This window comes from Poecilia formosa, unplaced genomic scaffold, assembly GCF_000485575.1.
Source record: "Poecilia formosa unplaced genomic scaffold, Poecilia_formosa-5.1.2 Scaffold151, whole genome shotgun sequence".
NCBI classification, from domain to species: Eukaryota; Metazoa; Chordata; class Actinopteri; order Cyprinodontiformes; family Poeciliidae; genus Poecilia; species Poecilia formosa.
Window position 1 is genome coordinate 953,229 of NW_006800090.1, and position 6,000 is coordinate 959,228.

Consider the following 6,000-nt stretch of genomic DNA (forward strand, 5'->3'; position numbering starts at 1 on the left):
ATGGTAATATTTTCAAGCAACAACTCACAGCGTGTCTTTCAAAACTATATGGGAATGATTTAAGTAAAGCTGGAGTTGAATTATTGGTTTTATATGCAGATTATAGGATGGCTTATGTTGCCTCCAGTACAGTGAAAATACCAGCCTTGCTGTTCCAAAGTTAGAGATATTTTCATACTTTGTCAGCATCACATGTGCATTCTTCTTTTAAATGTGAAAAATAAGATAACAATGCAAAGCTATATGTCTAAAAATACAAAATCTGCCCCTTTAGGTTAATTTCCTGTCGTGCATAAAAGCACTACACAGAAACTATATCCAGCCAATCTGCATTCCTTCGGCCCAGACAGAAATACAGAGACGGGTAAGCTGATGAGAGCAAATGAAGCAAGATTTCTGTGTGTCAACTTGATCTCAGTGGTTCTTAGGAAAGATTCTTCTGGCATGACTATTTCTTTGTACGCAATACAAAAGAAAAACCAGAGCTACACGTAGCTGTCTGCAAGTTCACAGCCTTTGCAGCTCTAACACCAGAGTGTTTTGTCGCCCTGCCAACCTTCGCTTCACTGCACGACTGGAGGGCAACAGCAGCAGAGAAAATAGGAGCCACACTGTACCACTCCACCACTGTGAAGCCTTTTAACCTGAACACGGTCAAGACGACCCAACTAGCACAGATGGATGCGTCTAAATGAGAGCACAAAGCATTAACAGATACCAGTCAGCCAGCGTGGCTCGTTTACCCTCCTGCTGAGGCAAACACATTTTAACATCAACATTAAAACGATTTTAAATCTGTAACACTTTTATTATAATAATGAATGTTTTATTAGCAAAGGTTCCTACTTTCTACCTTGTATTATTACAAGTCTGAGCCAGAAAACCTAAAAATCTTCATAGGTGATGTTCTAAGTCCTTTATTTAAACTGAAAACTTATTGAATGAATGTAAACAATTTTTTAAAAATATATTTGTTTAAACTGTCACAAACCGTATCTATAGCATAAGATACTAGAATCTGCTGAAATACGTTTCTTCAGGTCAGAATCAACCAATCAGAGCCAGTAGGAGGGTCTTAGCGCTGTCAATCATCCTTGTGTATGCACTGCAGAGCCTGCCATGAATGCTCAGGTGACTGAAGGCGGATAAACTGTTTTCCTGTATCGATAAGTTGTTTCTCCACCATTAGCACAGTTAGCTGCACAGACACGAGCATGATTGACAATGCTAAGACCCTCCTTCTGGTTCTGATTGTTTGTTTTTGGCTGGGAGCCGTGCAGTTCTTGAGACAATAGTAGCATTCTGAGCAGCTGGAGGAGACTGATCTTTTCACAGATCATCTGTCTCATATGAAACTGTCACAAATATGTAAAACAAACAAAAAAAAAATGTGTAAAAGTTACATACTGCAGATTTAAATCTTTAAAGATTCACTTTGAGGCTAAAATAATTCTTCAATGTCAAATTTAGCCTATTTCGGAAATTGCTCTCCATTGTCTGTCTAAATGCCAGTTTATTACATGTTTTTAACTTAAATATCATCAAACTTATGAGTTTAGTTGCTTGTTCCTTAACTTTTTATGTTCTTCAATACACCTCGCCAGCTCTTTAAACATTTACATGTTTGCTTTGCCTTTTTCTGTTCATCCTCACATCACCTATAAAATAAAGGCAAAACGCAGAAGATAAACTGATATCTTTATGACATTTTCTCTCTCAGGTGATTTCATGGAAAATGGTTTCAGACTGAGATCCAGGAAATAAACTAGGTCAGCGCCTTGGCTTTCTAAACACTTTTCCTCTTGGTGCTCAGTTGGCGTTTGATCACAGAAAACTAAGACTGTTTGAAACTGTTTTACATTTGAGATGCTTCTGTGTCAGTAAAAAGATTTTTTACCAAATCAAATTGAACACACTATCAGCTATTTTACCCTTTTGAAAGCAAAGTGCTTTTCTTTAGGGTCAAGCATTAATTCTGGTTCTTAAAATCTAAATTTTAGTTCAGTTTGCCTCCTTATTTCTGAAATCGTATCGTTTTATTGTGGTTTAGTGATATATAAACAGACTAAATTAAACTGAGATAATAATAAGAAGAAGAAGAACAAGAAGAATAGCAATTATTATTATTATTATGCAATATTATATTAATTTTATTATTGTGGTATAATATTATAGTATTATTATTATTATAACAAGTATTATTATTATCATTATAAAAATAAAAAACAGAGATAAATATATGAAAACATGTATTTTAATTTCTAAAATGACTAAACCAAATTTCAATATTTTTTTTAAATAGGTCCAAAATTAATTTTCTTATTAAGTCTAGGACATCTTCTTATCCTATTCTGTAAATAAATAAAAAATAATAATGATGAAACCAATTGTGTCTGGATTGAGATAAAAATGATTAAAATACTTAAATATGCCTGATGTTATTATTTTAAACAAAACCCATAACAAGCTGAAAATATGAATATATATTTTTTATTGAATACGGGGCATGAAAAGTACAATAATAAGAATAAAAAGGACTTTTCAACTTTGATTAACTCTAACGTTGTTTCATGATAAAAGCTTTCTTTAGTTCTCTCTTTATTTGCAGGTAAAAGTTAACGCTGTAACACTTTAAGATGCAATTAATGTAGAAAATTGAATTGCATCTTTTCTGCAAACCTCGTTTAAAACTCCTCTACTCTTAATAAAGATTAATAACGTCGAATGTATCGTACCTGTTTTCATGTTATGTCAAGTACAAAGACGGAGCGAGCCCACCGAGAGTTTTAATGAAGATGAACAGCCTCTGCGTCAGATGAGGTCAATCTAATTTCACTCTCAGTCAATCTCCTGCTGAGAGCCACATTTCCTCAGAAACAAGCGTAGAAATGAAACAGAAAGAATAAAAAGAAACATAGAGATGAGAAACTGTGAAAGCCAGGGAATCTGAGGAGGTAAAATGCATTAAAACGAACGAGAACGAGTTCGGCTTAATCAAGCTGATTTCCCTGAAGCAGCTTTTTGAAGGTGGCTAAATGACCGCCATCCTTTGAAGCAGGATTAAACTAATTTAGGCAAGAAAGAAGACCTGCTTGGTTTTAGCGAATAAGAGCTCTATTTTTTTTAAATATTCCCCCATGCAGGTTTTAACTCACACTGAGGTCGTGTATTATTTCTGTGTGTTCGTGCATGTCCTGTTTGAGGAGACACACAATGGTTACGTTGTTCCAAAGCCGATTATAAAACAATTCCCATTCTAAGCCAGGAAACCCAGTTGCATCATGGAGCCAGAAAAACGCTGCATCATGCTATTCCGGAAAAGAACAGAGTATCAAACTGATTTCACTTTGTGCAAGGTTGGAAAAGAGGGGCATTTTCATCCCTCTCATTTGGACTAAATTAATTTTATAGCTTTAAGACCTTTAGATGGGTTCACATGGTTAGTTATTATTACAAGTGGCCTATTTCACAATACGCTGCATTTAAAGACCATAAAGAGACCTCAGGGTGCTGTGGCTAATTCCTCTTTATGTGCCAAGCATCAAGGACACCACATGGGAGATAGCTGTTAAGAATGGGCCTGAAATTCAAATGACAACTGCAAAAGGCACTAATGGGCAGAATAATAACAGGGGGACCCATACGTTGCCTCTCAGGAAGCGGTTGCCAAGGCCGACGGTGAGGAAACAGAAGGGAAATGATTCATTTCGCCAGGTTATAATGGTGATGCTGTTTTTCCACTGAGAGCTTTACTTGGGACAGGAAGAGGAAGGAGTAAAAGCACTGAAGCTCACCTGGTTTTTGATTTGAAGGAGAGACGGGCAGCTGTTATCAGCTCTGCTCCGACTTTAGGAAGTGAACAGAAAAGACAGGACCTTGTTTTTAGTTAAAACCGCCACAGGTCAGCGCTCCAACCGGAGGCTTTTGTTGAATAAAGTTTCACAGATTCCACCATTCTCTGTGATTTTGTCCTCTACAATAAACATGTATTGATGTTTTCTTCACCAAAGTGTATTCAATTAGCTCTGAGCAACTCGGATTTGTGGAAAAACTTGAATTTTCTCATCTTTATTACCTTATTTGTGAGACCAAAATGCAATTGAATACTCCTGATGGTTGTGGATGTAATTTTAGACAAATTTTATTATTATTTGAAATCTGCTTTGTTTAGGTTGAATTATGTTGCTACTTAAAAAAAAAAAAGTAAATTAAGACGCTTCATAACATCGATTTCCAAGAAGGTTTATGAAATTTGAAAATCTAATCAAGCTTCATTTGGTGATTCAAATGCTTTATTTACTTAATAAATTCTGATTTATTGTGTTTCTGATTATTAATAAATACTGTAAGCTTTTCTGCATGAATAACTGCTCGTGTGTGAAACACTTTTTTATTACTTATTTTGTAACTACTGACATTCAAGGTTCACAATCGCCGTTTTGCCAAGAGAAAACCTCCTCTGGTTTTAAAATCTGATATTTTAAGTTGATTTCAATTCAAGTATTTGTAGCTCAGAATATATAACAACATGTAAAGATTACAACATTTAATCTGCCTCCATTTTCTGCAAAAACAGACAAACGTACAGAAAGTGCTTAAAGTTGCTCATTTTTAAACGCATTTAATGTTCTCAAGCATGACAGAAAGTACATCTCAGTGTCGTCTATTGTGGCGTTAAAGAGAAAGAACAGGAAGTAGAAACGTCATCGCTGCTCCTGCTGCTGGAGACGAAGAACTCAAAGATGGTGAAGCAATCACTCGGTTCACACCTAATCTGAGTCGAAGCATGCCAACATGGATAGAGCATGATGAAAAAGGCCAGTGACCTCATTTGGAGAAAGTTTTCAATTACGTCCTCGTCCTGCCACAGAGTAAGCGTTGCTTATGGAAATGTTGAGGAGTCGTTTATGCTTCGTAAACAACCATTAAAAGAAAGATGGGCAGTGCTGCAAGACCTCGGCTGAACCAACTCCAGGAACAGGGTGGCTTAACACGCTGCTGACGCAACATCCAGTCTTGGCTCCGACTACGCAACCTCTCTTATTTTCTTAAGTGGCAGTGTCCTATTTAGTACCGCAGCTCTTAAATAGCATTGTCTGTGGGAGCCGAGGCTCTTCGCTCCTGTAAATCACTGTCAGGAAAGATCACATGAGAAATCTTTCAAGTTCAGACTCTATCCATTCATCTGCGCTCATTACAGTTCCTCTAAATAATGTTGGCCCAGTTCCTGAATATTTTAAAGAACCGTAAATTCAGTAATATTTATTTATCTTATCCACAGTTAGACGTCCACACATCAGATGATTTTAATCACTGAAACTGTTTTTAGAAATTAAATTAATGTCTTTGGAACTAAAGAGGAACGATCCGGAGTTAACACAGCTTCACTTAATTCAACTAGAAACTAGAGATTAGGTCCGAAATCTGGGTGTCGTGATGGACTCAGACTTAACACATAAAGACAGTTACAAAGTCGGCCTTCTATCATATGAAGAATATTTACAGGATTACAGCACTAATGTCCCAGCGAGATCTAGAGAAACTCGTCCTTTAGTCGCATTGATTACTGCAACATTATCTTCTCAGGTCTGTCTAATAAATCGGTCATCCAGCTGGTGCCGATCCAGAGCGCTGCTGCTCAGGTTCTGACTAAAACCAGGAAGACGGAGCAGATCAACCCAGTTTTAATGTTCTTACACTGACAGAGAAGGCTTTAAAATACTGCTGTAGGTTTTTAAATCACTGAACGGCTTAAATGCATTAAAGATCTGCTGCTGTTGTACCGACCTTCCAGACCTCTCAGAACGTCTGGTTGTGGTTCTGCTCTGCATCACCAGAACCAGATGTAGAGAAGCAGCATTCAGCTTCTATGCACCTCAAGTCTGGAACAAACTTCCAGAAAACTGCAAAACATCCAAAACGCTGTGTTCCCTTAAATCTAGACTGAAAACCCAGCTGTTTAGAGCTGCTTTTGATTCATGATAAATGAAACATTCGATG